This window comes from Rhinopithecus roxellana, chromosome 8 (assembly GCF_007565055.1).
Source record: "Rhinopithecus roxellana isolate Shanxi Qingling chromosome 8, ASM756505v1, whole genome shotgun sequence".
Taxonomy (NCBI): Eukaryota; Metazoa; Chordata; class Mammalia; order Primates; family Cercopithecidae; genus Rhinopithecus; species Rhinopithecus roxellana.
This window is the reverse complement of record NC_044556.1, coordinates 129,712,720-129,729,430: the sequence shown is the minus strand read 5'-3', so window position 1 is coordinate 129,729,430 and position 16,711 is coordinate 129,712,720. Positions and strand designations below refer to the sequence as shown.

The 16,711-nt window shown below is 44.1% G+C and overlaps 1 protein-coding gene across 1 annotated transcript in view; it reads right to left on the bottom strand.

Moving 5' to 3' along the window:
- Nucleotides 1-16,711, bottom strand: part of FAM163A (family with sequence similarity 163 member A) — a 70,392-nt gene that overhangs the window by 48,242 nt on the left and 5,439 nt on the right. Inside the window, exon 2 of the mRNA XM_010375668.2 lies at nucleotides 5,381-5,383. The gene's annotated coding sequence lies outside the window, so the exon portion shown is untranslated. The remainder of the gene's footprint in view (nucleotides 1-5,380; nucleotides 5,384-16,711) is intronic.

The window sequence follows — 16,711 nt, the reverse complement described above, 5'->3', positions numbered from 1 at the left end:
CAGTATCTTTGGGAGCTTATTAGAAATGCAAAATTGTGGGCCCCACCCCAGACCTGCCGAATCAGAATCCACATCTAACAAAATTTAACAAGATGCCCAGGTGCTGTGCGTGCATGTTCAAGTCTGAGAGTACTGCACTCGGAGATCACATCCCACACGCCTGCCATCCCCCAATCCTGCCAACAAGTGAAGTGGGATGACATCCACTTTGACACAGAGCAAACCAGCCTCCACCAGCGGCAGCCATAGGGTGAGGAAGAAAGGGAAGAGGTGGACAAGGAAGGGGGTTGCTACGACGTGTGGAGTGCATTTAAATTTGGGGGCACTGAGATGAAATTAAGGAGGCAGCCCATCAGTTCTGAGATCCTTTGATCTTTGTGATTCCTCAACAGGCAGATGCTGACAAAGCAATCACGGCTAACAATTACTGAGCTCTTCTTATGAGACAGGCACTATTTTAAATAAAAGAGCATTTCACGTATGGATTTATATAATTCACACAGCAACCTCTTGAGGTACAGATTGTCACTATCCCCATTTTACAGATGAGGCAACTGAGGCACAGAGAGGTCAAGTGATTTGCCCCAGGTCACAGGGATGTGTGCCAGAGCTGGGACTTGTACCCTAGCATGTGCCCAGAGCCCACGCTCTTAACGACCATGTAAGACCACCTCCAGAAACGCTCTCCCCCGACAGCTGTTTCTCTGAAGCAGTTACACACCTCGAGGGTGAACAACCATCCTGGTTTGCCAAGGACTGAGGGGATTCTCTGGATTTCAAACCTTTAGTCCTAAAACTGGGAGAGTCCTTGACAAGTTGGTTACTCTATCAATACCTCGTCTACCATGAAAGGGTAACAGAAGGAAAATAAATCAAATTTAATAGGAAATCTTTGAGAGTACAGAATTTGAGCTGCTGGAGCATGGAATGAGAGGTTGAGCAACCTGTTTCCATTTGAAGAACCCCAAAGCCTATCCACAAGACTTTAAACAAGCTTCACTCCCCAGTTATGGCTCAGTTTCTCTGCTCCTCAAAATAGGTATATTCTTATCTGCCTCGTCGTCCCCACCTCTTCTGCCCAGATGTCATGAGAATAAACCAGAGCTTGTTGTTAGAGGATGCAACATCACCAATGTCCTGAGACAAAGTGGGCATATAAAAATACTGGCTAGTGTTTCCCTCGTCAAGGTCACCCACACCCACACGGGTGTTCCCATCATCTATTTTCTGCAGTACTGCCAGCCAGTTTTGTGACACTTGTTTCTTTTGAGCCCTGGGAAGAGTGCTTGATTGGTTCAGCTCTCTGTTTCACCTGAGAGTCGTTATGATTCCCCAAATAAAATACAAAGAGCGTGTGCTGTCTCTCTCCTCTTTGTGTGTGTGTAGTCTTTCAGAAATAATGTTTAAAAGCAGTTCCCCATCTGAGTTGGATGGAACTGGCAAAGAAGCAGTGGGAGGAATTCAAGGGGAGGAATTCAGACCCCTCCATACACCCAGCTAAGTCCTCCAGGAGAGAAACTCTCCTTCAGCCAAGGGAAGGCAGCTGTCTTGTACCCATTGCACAAGTCCAAGCATTAGGATTTCTCTGCCATTTTGGGGAGGAGGTCTGGTCTTCATTTTCTGCATCTGTAAAATGGGACTTGCTACAACCTACCACCAGAAACCCTTTCCTCTCAGGATGAGCTTATAGTCCTCCAAAGTCTCCCATGCCCTTTCTCAGAAATCAGCTAAATCTTCAGGTCTTTTCTGATTAACCTTATTAGACTTGTGATCAAAGAATTACAAATTCTTAGAGCAGGAAAGTAGGAAAAAGTAGAGTGCATCCCAGCTGCCTTCATTTTTCAAAAGAAGAAACTAGCCAGTCTGGTGTTTTGCATCCCCCTCGCTCACAAGTTTTTTACAATTATTTCAATGGCACTGCTCTGTAATGCTCAAGTCAGTGCATATTCTCTGTCCAAGGAAGCTGTTGTAGGAGACCAGAATGTGCCATGCCAAAACATGCCTCTTTGGCATAAGGATGATTTTGAGCTGATTATTTTGAGAAACAACAGATACAGGAGAAGTTCTGAAAACAGAGTAGAAGTGACTCTTTTGTAAGGGAAATTTACATCTATAAAGGAAATCACCATTTGTAAGGGTGTCTGTAGCAGGAAGAGAAGCACGACTAAATCACGAGAAAGTCTTATTAACTGGAGCAGGCTTACATCTGCATAACAGACTTTATTCTGATAATCTGCCTGGTCATCTCCCCATAACTGGCCTCCCCCACACCCTTCTCTCTTTTGCCTTTAGCTGAAGATGATGTTTAAGCCTGAATTCTAAGCCATCTCTTTGAGATTTACTTATTTTTTCCCTAAGTATCTCCCATGTAGAGATGAAGTATACACATTAACAAATTTCTGTTTGTTTTTCTCCTGTTGATCTGTCTTTTGTTACAGACAGTCCCAGCTATGAACTCTGAAAGGCAGAAGGAAAAGTATTTTTTCCTCCCCTACCCTGGGAACTCCTGCAAGATAAGGACCATCATCATGTCGCCTGAAGTATTTCTCTCCTAGGCCGCCACAGTGTGTGTTCACAATGGCCTCATTCCCCTTGCTGGCTAATGCAGAACTGGAAGAAGTTATATTCAAGCCTTTTCTTGCACAGCAAGGAGGATGACTAAGGAGCTAAGAGATGTGAACCAAAGCCTCCCTCACTGTCTACTTGCTGACCCAATAACCAATCCCGAGCATTCCTGAAGTTGGTGAAAACCAGCTCTTCACTTGATACAATCTTGAATAAAAAAAGAAAGCATTTCCCTCACACGTGCCCCAAGAAGCTGTGCCGTTTGGGCCTCCTCCTCCTCTGTGTCCCTAGACCATGGGTGAGGCCGGCAAACCGCCAGGACAGGGAAGGACCTTGTAAGCAATCTGCAAATGAAAACAGCACACATCCAGCCTTGTGCATGGCAGCTCAACCAGGTGAGCACCTCTCCTCCCCCAGACCGTTGACAGGACTGACTGACCCGCATACCCAGCATGATCCCAATTCTCTGCAGCCCTGGAAAAAAAGACTCTCCTGATGTTTACTCCCATCACAGGCATCTACTTATAAATCTTGGGTAGGAAACAGAAAGAACCACTGAATCCTTGTCACATTCATTTGTAGCAACTATCTGTGAGATAGGTTTCTAACGTGATTCTCTCTCCCTGCCTTGATAGGATTATATGACCTTTTAAAACCATTCTTTCTTTTGTTCATTCATCCATCCATCCATTCAACAAGAGCACGTGGTATCTGCTTCCTGCCAAAATCAATAGGACATTTTCTAAGCTTTAAAATTCCTGGCCGTTAAGCAGCACCCTTTCAGTAGGGAAGTGGAGGAGTGGGGGATGTTCAGTGCAGAAACGATGTTAAAACACAAGCTCTGTGATTCACCAGCAATTCCTTCTCTCTGAGTCTCCGTTTCAACAGCTCTAAAATGGGAATAATTCCTCCCAAAACTGCTGTGAGGTAAAAGGGAAGAATGTGTTTAGAGCTATACTCAATAGCTGATGATAAAAAAGGCATTCAATCATTATTCGCTTAAAGGAAGTGACCCAAAAATCCAGTTTGCTGCTCAACACTCGATTATCCTAACACCTCACAAACCCCAGTCAATATTCTCTCCCACATTCATTCTGCCTCTTAGGACAGTGTTCTTGGAGTTTCAATCCTGCGTTGAGCCAGCCCTGTCTTTATTCTGACTGATGGACTGTACTATTTTGAGAATGTGATCTGTATCAAAGTCAGCTGGGAAGCTCCTGGAGCTTCTGGGAGGATGGATACATAAAGTCCAGTTAATAAATAAACACACAGACATCAAGGCTACCGGCTGTCGTAGTAACAAGACTTTATGCTTTCCTGGCTCCTGTCATCTTCGGGACTGAAAGCACTTAATGAATTAGTCTTGCTTGCAGTCCTCCTGGAGAAACACTGCTGTGTCTACAATGTGCAGTCACGGTCACCAGCCAGAGGTCAATCGCTCTGTGAACATTGCCAACCGGATCCCTAGAGCAGCTCTGTTTGTTGTTTGCTTCTTATCTTAAAAGTAATACTTGTGTATTAGAAAAATGTTAAATTACATAAAAGATAAAAACTAAAATTTGCTATAACTCTGTCCACTTGGAGATAACCATAGCTAACATTTTGTTATACCCTCATACACACAAAATGCACATACCCTTACCAGGATTATACCGTGTATGTACTGTTTTATAATTAATAGATCATGACTATTTTTTCATGCAAAATATGTTTCTATATCATTTAAATGGCTGCTGGTTTGCTAAACAAATCCCCTATTATGCAACATTTCAGTTGATATGAATTATTTTAATTGCATGAATAATCTTGTGCTTTCTCCTTTTAGGAGTTAGGGAGCAGCATGAGTGTGGGCACATGGTGTAGAAGAGAGTGGTGGGTTTGCAAAAGTAAAAGTCGCTTGGTGTGCCAGGAGTGGGGTGGGAAGAGGACATTCCAGAGCCAGATTGTGGGGGGCCTTGTGGGACATACAAGAAGAGACGGACCTTGAGAGGTCTTGAGCGGTTGCAGACTTTAGAAAGTGCCCCCTTGTAGCAAGGGTGGATGTGTCAGAGAAGACCAGACAGTGCTGGAGGCCCCACACTTCCCCTCTGCTCCTGCCTTCGCCACCTCATCAGCTGTTCCTGGAGCCTCCGGCTGTATTTACTGTCATGATCTGGCCCTTGTCACCCGCTCCAGTCTCCTTTCTCACCTGTCTCTGGGTTTGATGCTTCTGCCCTGCCATGCTGTTGGGATCCTCTGGATCTTTGCTGGGTTGTATTTGCTGTCATGATCTGGCCCTTGTCACCCGCTCCAGTCTCCTCTCTCACCTGTCTCTGTTCTTCAAGCAGTCAAAGCTCTTCCTGGTCTTGGGATGGTCTCTTGCCAGGAATGCTTGGTCCCTTGTCCCTCATGTCACTGGCTCCTTCTTGTCCCTTAGGTCTTGGCTTAAGTGTCACTTCATCCATGTGGCCTTGCTTCATAGTTGAACCCAAAGTCAGTCTCCCTTCATTCTCGCTCATGGTAGCCTGCTTGTTTTCTCCAGAGCATCTTTATATTGTTTAACAGTATTTTTATTTTTGTGATCATTTGTTTGATAATACTGTTTATCCTCTCAATGCGGTGGGGGTGGGGGGGGTGATTTTGCTCCCACAAGGGCACAATTGGCAACATCTGAATACATTTTTGGTTGTTAAAACTGGGAGGTAAACTATTTGCCTCTAGGGGCAGAGGCCAGGGATGCTCCTGAACATTCTACAGTCCACGAGAAAACTCCTCATGACAAAGAACTGTTGGCCCAAAATGTCAACATCGACAAGATTGAGAAACCCTATTCTACACGCTACATTCTGCAAAGGCAGGAGAACACTTGTTCACCAGTGTATCTCTAGCACCTGGCCCAGCATCTGAGACACAGTAAGTGCTTGATATGTAGCTGAATGGAAAAATCGATGGATGGATGCAGGGGTGCTATTAAAACTATTTAACAACTAGTAGGGCATATCATGATCAATCAGAAATGCCAACATAGTCCTGGAGCTGGGGCGAGGATGCCGTGCTGTGCTAGCCATTCTCTCTTTGGTTGCTGGACTGTGGGGAAGTCTGGGGGTCCTAAGGAAGGGACTGAGGCAGCCCTAGGGGTGGAGGATTCAAGGAACTCCAGGAAGTAGTTATTTACCATCTGATGAGACAGCCCATAAAAATTTTAACAATCTGCACGACCCTACCAGTGCATACCTGCTAAAAGTCAGTCCTGGACGGAGGAACAGAAGGATAGGAACACTAATGAAGCAGCTAGTGAGTGGAGGAAGGAAATGGTCTAGGAAGGACCTGCTTTTTGTGTATGTGTGGACAAGGAAGCTCTGTGCCCTTCACCTCTACTCAAATTTGCCAACTAAGAGAAGGTATGAAGTATGCTAGAAGTATGAGCAGACATAAAGCTGGGGCAGAGAGAAAGGGTGATGGAGGAGGGGTGGGGCACTCGCTCTTTTCTTCTTTCTGTTGTTTTTCTCAGCATGTTCTCTGAGCAGGGCTTTGCTAAGAGACAGAAAGAAAAATAAAAGGTACCAGAAGAGTTCTTGTCCAGCCTACTTTACCCCATATGACCTTTTCAACTAACAAGGCATCAGGAATCCAATAATAATATCAACATTGATAAGCCTATATGACTTTGTGCTTAGAGACTCTCCCACAGCATGTTCCTAAACATCTCATTGGTTTTACCGCCTCCTCTGTATGAGGAAGTCACCACCAGATTCTGCCTAGCAGCCAGCTACGCAGTTCTGTTAGCAGAATCTGGAAGCTGGAGAGGATGCTGGCTTTTAATATACCCTTGAGATATTCTCAACATGTGTAGGACTTGTTCCTATGGATTTTCTGCCATTGCCTGAACTTAACAGCTTCAAAAACATCCTTAGCATCTTCCCCCAAACAATTCCCATTTCTGTCAATGCAATCATCATTGTTCAGTTGCCTACGCTCAAACACTTGAATCCTTTAGTTCACAATACTTCCATTTCCCTTAGGGACTATTCTAAACCTTTGTTCTTTTCGCACCTCTACCTGATCCCCATCCTCTTCACTGTTTTTTTGTTTTGTTTTGAGACAGAGTCTCGCTTTGTCACTCAGACTGGAGTGCAGTTGCACAATCTCGGCTCAATGCAACCTCCACCTCCTTGGCTCAAGTAATTCTCCTGCCTCAGCCTCCCAAGTAGCTGGAATTACAGGCATGTGCCATCACGCCTGGCTAATTTTTGTATTTTTAGTAGAGACAGGGTTTCACCATGTTGGCCAGGCTGGTCTCGAACTCCTGGGCTCAAGAGATCCACCCACCTGGGCCTCCTAAAGTGCTGGGGTTTTAGGCTTGAGTCACCGAACCCAGCCAATCCTCTTCACTCTTAGCAAACAACCTTGTCTACATCATGGAGGGCACTGATGCCATCAGGGGTAAATGATTTAAGCTTCCTACCCCCATCTCCAGCCTAATCTGAAATATCCAGGATTACCCCAACTCATTCTCTCCACTCCATGTCTAAAGGCCGAAAGATTCCTCCTGCTGCTCAGTGCAGCCTCCCATTTGTGATCTAATCCTGCTTCTCCTCCTCCTTTCAGGCCATGCTCCACTTAGTGCTCCCTCTGTCTGTGTTCTCCCCTCTCCCCGTCTCCACTCTACCTTTCATTCCAAGGACATGGTCACGCTTCTTCTACTCTTAAAAAACAACCCATTGCTTCTCCTCACATCCCACCCATAGCTACTATCCCAACTATCTCTCTCTTCCTTCCCAAAAAGCTACTAGGAATAAAAGTCTATACTTGCTGTGTCCACACCTTCACAGCAATTATACAGCTTTTGCTGCAGTTCTCTGTCCTAATCACAGCAAAATTTCTCTAATGTTTGCGTAAACTTGCTGTCTCTACTTCCTTGCAATTTGTTTATTCTAAACTCACAAAAATCTGGCTTCCAACTCCTCCTACTCACTATTCTGAAACTGCTTCTGAAAAAGGTCTTCAGTGACCTCCCAAATACTCTTCTGCTGACTAGACACTCCTATTGGAAACTTGTTATCCCTAACTTTTCTCCTCTTCAACCATTCATGACACTACTTCTCCTAGTTTAATTTATGCGTTACTGCCTGTTCCCTCCCTGACTCCTGACTCCACACTTCCCCCATAACCATTAGCTTCCCCAGATTTCTGTCCTTGCCTCATCATTCCTGCCTTAGGCACTCACCTGCTTATGGATGATTCCCAAAGCTAGATATCTGGGTTCAACCTTCCTTGAATTTCAGAACTGCACTGCCAATCGACTCCTAGACGTTGTATTCTTAAGATATCCCAAAGGAACCTCCAATTCAAATGGTCTAAAACAGATCCTAGCATTTATCTGCTCTTTCCCCCAGAGGGCTTTTCCTCCTGTATTTCTACTGTTTAATTAATGGCACCACCATCCATCCCGTCCTCAAGCCCCGTAACTTGTGAGTTACAAGTCCTAGACTAGCCCCTCTTTCTCTCCCCTCACATCCAACCAATCTCCAGGTCCTACACATTTTCTCTCTTAAGTGTTTCTAGAGCTTGTGTTTTCTTCTATAGACATTTTCTATGTTTAGACAAAAATACCATCGTCTCAATTTGGCTCCTCATTACCTCTTGACTAGATAGTTACGATACATTTACCTTCTTTCCTGACTGTACTCAATCCTAACCCTTAAACTACACAAGGCATTACTGCATTCTGCTGTTCCAGATGGACAGTCTGGCTTTTCTGGTAACACTGAGATCTTTGAGGGCATGGATCACGTCTAGTATTTTGCTGAATCCTCCAGTGTGCTCAGCACAGTATTGGGCCTAGAGTAGATGCCCAAAAGGAAAATGAGGCAACAATGAGACACATCTGCTAAGAGAAGGCTGGTGGTGAACTATCAGCACCTGGGATAAAGGGTGCTGCGCTGGTGGTGAACCATCAGCACCTGGGATAAAGGGTGCTGCGCTGGTGGTGAACCATCAGCACCTGGGATAAAGGGTGCTGCGCTGGTGGTGAACCATCAGCACCTGGGATAAAGGGTGCTGCGCTGGTGGTGAACCATCAGCACCTGGGATAAAGGGTGCTGCGCTGGTGGTGAACCATCAGCACCTGGGATAAAGGGTGCTGCGTTGGTGGTGAACCATCAGTACCTGGGATAAAGGGTGCTGCTCGCCTAATTCCTTTGCTACAGTGAGAGCCTATCCTCAGTGTCAGCAAGACTTCAGCAAAGCAGTGGGGAATGGTCCTCTGAGGGGCCTGGGAAAGGGACCCCACCAAAGACATCATCATGGATTGTGGAGTCACCATGAGGACTCAGCTAAGTTCGGAGACCTTGAATCCATGGGCACCCCTCTGTAAGGTTGTATGTGGTCCTCGAGCAGTTCTCAGTGGCCTGGCATCTTGGAAATATGCCCTACCTGTTTTGTGGTGGTTGCTTCACCTGGGAAATAAGAAGCAACAGTTCAGGCCGGGCGCGGTGGCTCAAGCCTGTAATCCCAGCACTTTGGGAGGCCGAGACGGGCGGATCACGAGGTCAGGAGATCGAGACCATCCTGACTAACACAGTGAAACCCCGTCTCTACTAAAAATACAAAAAAAAACTAGCCGGGCGAGGTGGCGGGCGCCTGTAGTCCCAGCTACTCGGGAGGCTGAGGCGGGAGAATGGCGCAAACCCGGGAGGCGGAGCTTGCAGTGAGCTGAGATCCGGCCACTGCACTCCAGTCCGGGCGACAGAGCGAGACTTCGCCTCAAAAAAAAAAAAAAAAAAAAAAAAAAAGAAGCAACAGTTCAAAGTTTTCATGAATCAATTCTGATTTCCTGAATTAGAGTATTCTATTTCCATTATCTTGCAAAAATCCTCATTCCTTTGAGGCCCGTACCATGTGATTATTGTTCACTCTAACTCCGATCCCACTGCTGACTCTTCTCCACTCACTGAGAATTTTTAAAAATCTCCTTAATGCCAGTGGTGTTTCCTTTCATTTCACTCACCCACTACCGTGGCCCCACCTTGGACCCTTATCACTGAAACTGTTTCTGGTCAACCCTCACCTGGACCACCCTCACAGTCTCCTGACCATCATTCTGCCCCCAATTATAGTGAATCTTGGTTATAAACCCATCCTCTATCCCCATTCTACCCCACTTCTACACTCAAACTATTCTTCACTGACCACTCGAGTGGAAGAATTCTTTAGAGTGACTTTCTTTTTTTTTTTTTTTTTTTTTTTTGAGACAGAGTCTTGCTCTGTAGCCCAGGCTGGAGTGCAGTGGCACGATCTCCACTCATTGCAACCTCCGTCTCCTGATTTCAAGCAATTCTTTTGCCTCAGCCTCCCGAGCAGCTGGGATTATAGGCGCCCACCACCACACCCAGCTAATTTTTGTATTTTTAGTAGAGATGGGGTTTTACCATGTTGGCCAGGCCAGTCTCAAACTCCTGGGCTCAAGTGATCTGCCTGCCTTGGCCTTCCAAAGAATTCGGATTACAGGCATGAGCCACGGCGCCCAGCCTAGAGTGATCTTTCTAACATGTAAACCAGGTGTTATGCCTGTTACAAAGTCTACAGTGGTTCCATATCTACAAGGTCAAGTCAGGGTCCTTAGCCCAGCAGGCAGTACACCAGGCTGCTGTTTAGCCTCTCATCACCATAACCTGCCATTTCATGTTCTGACATCACTGAACATGGACAGCTCCCAGTTCCCCTTGCCATCTCTTGAAGCCTCTTGGCTCTCCCTCTGCCCGGAAAGGTCATTTTCCTGCTTCTCTGTAAAGATGTTTATTTCATGTTCCAGCTCAAACACTACCTTCTCTGAGGAGCCTTCCCTGCTTGGTCTGGGCACAGCTACGTGCTTTCTCCTGTACTCCCAGCACTTTCTAATACAGTCATGGCAACATTTATCTTATCAGATTAATATCATGAGGGCTGGAACCATTCCTCTTCATCTGTGTGTCTCGGTTCCGGGTGCAGGCCTGGTGCAAAGCTGGCTTCTGTAGACATTATGAAAGGATTGGAGGAATGAGTTCCAAAGTCTTCTGTATATAAGCAAGGTCAGAAGAGACTGAGCTCTTAAATTACCTAAACCTCTTCTCCTTTTGCCCTGGCTTAGTGCCCTGCCTATATGATTAAATCCCCTAATAGAATCTACCCTGGCTTAGCACCACATACAAATCCTTCAGCACTGAGTTGTGGAAAGGCTCCCAGGTGCTTAGAGAAAAAAGAGACTGGTGCTTCAGAGATGGGAAGTAAGACAGGTGGTAGATACAGAGATGTCCTTCCGCTTCTGAGGGATCACCCACCTGGGAGAATTGGTGAATATTTTATATTAACATCAATCATGTGGTCAGCACTGTGCTAGTCACTGACAGTGAAGATAAAAGTTAAAACAACAGCATACCTTTGTTAATCACTTTCTATGTACCATCTACAACTTTGTGGGTTAGGTATCATGCTTATTCCTGTTTTTCAGGTAAGAAAATGGGCTCAACATCACACAATTAATAAGTGCTCCAATATTATCATCTTTGTCTGCTGTCCTCACCCTTTCTCTCTTCACCAAATCTTTCTCCTAGTGCTCATCATATGCACTCTAAAATAAACTTCTTCCTCCATCCTGCCTTCCCTTATATTCACCTTTCAACTTCCTTCTTTACATCAGATGGTAACACTCTTGCCTTCCCCCCCACCATATACACACCTATTGACACCTGCCGTTATCCTATCCTTCTCTCCAGTTACCCCAGGAGAGTGGTCCCTCTTCCTCCTAAAATCAGTCCCTCCACTGCAGTTTGATGCTGTCCACCCAGTTTCTCAGGAACCTTACACTATGAATTAACCTTCCTTTCATCTATAATAACTTTTCCATTATACTGTGCCCTTTCCATTGGCTTTTCAAAAAGTTATGGTAAGAATACTTAACATGAGATCTACCCTCTTAACAGATTTTGAAGTGCACAATACAGTATTATCCATAAGCACAATGTTGTACAGCAGATCCCTCACATAACTGGAATTTTATACCCATTGATTACCAACTCCCCCTTCTCCCTAGCCCTGGGCAATCACCAGTCTACTCTCTGTTTCTGTGAGTGACTATTTTAGCTACCTCATGTAAGCGGAATGATACAGTATTTGTCTTTCTGTGACTGGCTTATTTCACTTAGTATAATATTATTTAATTTTTTGAGGAACCTCCATATTGCTGTCCATAGTGGCTGCACCATTTTACACCCCTGCCCCCTACCAACAGTGCACAAGAGTTTCAGTTTCTCCACATCCTCACCAATTCTTATTGTTTTATACTTTGATAATTGCCATCCCAACAGGTGTAAGATAATATCTCACTGTGGTTTTGATTTACCTTTCTCTGAAAATTAGTGATTTGGGGAATCTTTTCATATGCTGTTGGCCATTTGTATGTCTTCTTTGAAGAAATATCTATCAAAGTCTTCAGCCCATTTAAAAAATGGCTTGTGTTTTGCTATTACATTTTATGAGTTCCTTATATATTTTGGAAATTAACCCCTCATCAGATGTACACTTTGCAAATATTTTCTCCCATTCCATAGGTTGCCTTTTCACTCTATTGATTTTTTTTTTTTCTGTACAAAAGCTTTTATAGTTGATGTAATCCCACATGTCCATTTTTGCTTTTGTGGCCTGTGCTTTTCACAGCCATGAAATCATTACCAAGGCTAATGTCATGAAGCTTTCCCCCATGTTTTCTTCTGGAAGTTTTACAATTTCAGTTCTTATGTTTAAGTTTTTAATCCATTTTGAATTGATTTTTTGTGTATGATGTAAGATAGGGGTCCAATTTTATTCTTTTGTATGGGGATATCCACTTTTGCTAACACTATTTGTTGAAGAGACTATCCTTTCCACTTTGTGTACTCTTGGCACTCTTGTCAAAGATCAGTTGACTGTATTATATGTGGATTTATTTGTGAACTCTTTATTCTGTTCCATTAATCTATATGTCTGTCTTTATACCAGTACCATACTATTTTAATTACTGTAGTTTTATAATATATTTTGAAATCAGGCAGTGTGATGCCTCTAGCTTTTCCTTCTTTTTCAAGATTTTGACTGTTTGGGGTCTTTTGTGGTTCCATATGAATTTGAGGGCTTTTTATTTCTATTAAAAATGCCATTGGGATTTTGATAGGGATGGCATTGTATCTGTAGATTACTTTGGATAGTATGGACATTATAAGAATACTAAATCTTCCAATCTATAAACACAGGATGTTTTTCCATTTGTTTATGTCTTCTTTAATTTCTTCCAGGTCTTGTTATTGATCTTAGAGGAAAAGCTTTCAGTTTTTCATCATTGAGTATGATGTTAGCTATGGTCTCTACACTGGCTTTTTTTCCCCCCTTCTTTTTTGAGTCTGCTTGCTAGAGAATACACTGGCTTTTAAAGGTCCTCAATTCTGTCATTAAAACAGAACAAAATCACCCTCTTTCTCTCTGACTTTCACAGCAAACCTCTGGAAAGACTTATTTATATGTGCAGTCTCCATTTCTCACCTTCCATTTTCTCCTCCACCAATTACATCTGGCTTTTGATCTCCACATCACTGACCTCTTGCTTAAACCACCTACGATCTCTTTTCCTACAGCCAGTGGACCTTTTTAGGTCCTCATCTTAATTGGCTCCTCAGCAGCACCTATGCTTTCTCTTCTCTTCTTCAGGAAATGCTCTGCCCTTGGCTTTCATGACATTTCTCCCTCTTGGTTTTTCTTTGATCTCTCTGGCTCATCCTTCTCTGTCTCCTTTTCAGGACCATCCTCTTCTACTTGAGGTTTAATTCCAAGCCTTCTCTTCTAAGCCTACCCTCTCTCCCTAGGCAGTCTCATCCATGCCATGGTTTCAATTACCCCTAGATGTTGATGACTAACAGAGGCATAACTCCTGCCTGGACCTCTCCTCTAAACTCCTGCCTGTATATCCACCTGTCCCCCTGACCCATCCACTCAGATGGTTCAAAGTCTCCTGACCGAGACTCACTCACGATGTTTGCCCCAAAGCCTGGTTCTTTACCACTGTTTCCTGTCTTAGGAAATGGCATCACCATCCACTGGTACAAAGCTGGAAGTCCGGTACTCATCCTCCACACCCTTCTCTCTCCCAACTCTCACATCCAAACCCTCACTTCCTCTCCATTTTACCATCTCAAACTTCTCACATCTATGTCTCTCCATCTCCACTACAAACTTTCCAGTCTAAACAACTGTCACTTTTTGCCTGGACTACATCAGGAGTCTCCGAACAGGTTTCCCTGGATCTTCTTGTGGCCACCTCAGATAAACTGTTCAATTATACAGCCAAAGTGGCCTTTTTGAACTAGAAAATCTGACTGTCATCCTACTGCTCAGGTACTTCAGTGACTACCCCTTGTTTTAGAATCAACTTCAAAATCCTTAATGTGGCTGATGAGATGAGGTATGTTTAACCCTTTCCTACCTCTTCCACTCATGTTTTATGATTTCCCCTCTCATTCTCTGAACCCTAATTCTACTGGCCTCAAAATGCCATATTCTCTCTAGCCATGTTCTCTGCCCATTCCAGGAATATCCTCTCCCATCTCCCAAACTCACCTCACCTCCTTAGCTCCTACTTATTCTTCAGGTTTTAGCTCAATCATCACTTTCTCAGGATGACTTTCAGCTCCTTCCTGAATGGCCCCAGGCCTTCTAATAAACACTCTTATAATACCATGCACCCCTACTTTATAGCTTTTATCACAGTGTTACTTTATATTTGTTTTGTGACGAATTTGTTTCCCCTGAATGACTTTAAGCTTTATGAGGGTAGGGATTTTGACTGTCTCTCCTCCTATCCCCCTGCCTCCAACATTGTATCTCCAGTGACATTCAGTAAACACTTGCTGACATCTTAACAATGAAATCCTCACTTTTCAGCCCCAGCTCTCTCTAGCTTCTGGCCTCACTACTCCACTGACATTGTCCTTGATAAGTCATCAACAACCTTCTGACTGCCCAAACTGTGCTTCTGTGGAGCCCTGGTGTTCTACCAGCTGGACTGAGGGTTTCTTGCATTAAAATAGAATCCTGGTAGTCTTTCCCCAATTCATAGACAATAAATAAGCTGATAGAATATTCTCAATGTAAAGCTTTTGTTTCATAAAGTTTTCTTAACACTTGGTACCTGCGTTCTTCGATTTAACTCAAAATTTTATTTTCAGTTATATTTATTTATTTATTTATTTATTTATTTATTTATTTATTTATTTTTGATGGTGTCTCACTCTGTTGCCCAGGCTGGAGTGCGGTGGCATGATCTCTACTCACTGCAAGCTCCACCTCCCGGGTTCACGCCATTCTCCTGCCTCAGCCTCCCGAGTAGCTGGGATTACAGATGCCTGCCACCACGCCCAGCTAATTTTTTTGTAGTTTTAGTAGAGATGGGGTTTCACCATGTTGGCCAAACTGGTCTCGAACTCCTGACCTCAGGCAATCCGCCTGCCTCGGCCTCCCAAAGTGCTGGGATTACAGGCATAGGCCACCGTGCTTGGCCTATTTTTAGTTATTTTAATATATGAATAATTCATGGTATTCTCCAAAGAGTCCATGGTTTCCATGGGTTTTATGACATAAACAAGTTTTTGAGACCCACTGGCCAAATCCAGAGAATTTTTTTTTTGTCTTCTGCTTCATTTTCTTGGTGGTATGTGCTACTGCTTATTACGCTGTTTATTCATTTTAGCCACCACTATTTATTGAGCACATACTAGGTTTTCCCACAGCCCCTTATCCCTGCTTTTATGATGGTTACCACCTTCTTCTGTGATCTCTTCCATGTATTGTAAGTCCCGGGAGGGTATAGAGACCATGCTTTTCCTTTTCTCTCTCTCTCCGTAATCCAGCCCTCCACTTGGTCCAGGCACAAAGATCATATTTGTGGAATGCAGGAGTAGATGAATGAGTGAATAAACAAATAAAATGCTGAGGCAGAACTCAAATCCTTATCACCAGCACTCTTACTCCAGTGCTCTGCTACTTTCCCACTGAAATAGTCATAGTGACACAGTAGCTGGATATTGAAATACAACAGAAATGTTGATTTCACATGTCTGTTGTCAATACCTGTTGATTTTACCACACACATGAAAAATCATAGTTGACTATTTTATGGGGATGTAAACGTTTAATGCTACAAGTAATTAAAAATGACATGTATTATGTCTGTGGCAGAAATTGGGTAAATGATGAATTACTAAGGCTTTTTAAAACACTCTGTATTCTACTGTAACCCCGTGTCTTTGCCCAACCTGTTGTCTGAGTTCCACCCTGCTTATATACCAAAATCACTACTTTATCTTTAAGGCCTAGTTCAAAAATCACCTTCTCCAAGACTGACTTAATTTATCAGAGTTCCTTGGGCCAGTGCTGCTTCACTTTAGCCCTGTGCACCTGACAGCATGTCACTTGCTCCTCTATTTAGTGTCTGCTTCTTTAGTCTGCAGAGTCCTGCTGGTGATGTGAACGTTGCTCTCCCGCACTGCCCATGGGCAACCTGAGCCTGGGGGCCATGCCTTGCTCATCCTTCTGTGTTCTCAGGGCTTTGACAACAGACATTTTCTGAATCTGATGTGGTTAAACTGGTCCTCAGCTACTCGTATACTATCTAAACATCTTTTTTTTTTTTGGCCTAAGGTGAATTTTTTTTTTTTTTTTAACTAGTAGGACTCCCTGACTTTACCTCTCCTTGCTGGGTTCTGGCAGCCCTACCTGAGAGCCCAACCCAGCTTCTTGCTCCCACCACTGTGGGCAACCACAGCACAAGAAAAAGCAGCTGCCTTTAGAGTTCCAGAATGTATTTGGGGAAAATTAGAGCTGTTTCCTATTGAAGTGGAAACGGAGTCAGAGGTGAGCCCTAGCTAATGAGAGGGAGGAGGTTTGCAATGAGAGAGACTCTCAGTTCTCAGGCTGTTTTTTTTCCAAACAACAGACAGACTCGCAGCACAGACTTAGGGCTTAGTGGCCACCTTGCTGACCTTTCTCCTTGGGTACAGACACAGGGCCTCACAAGCTCATCTTCACAGCCTTCCACACCACTGGTGTCTGGACCAAAGCAATGACAAGCCCCGCCCCCTCAACTCCTCCTCCTCCCCCTCCCCTT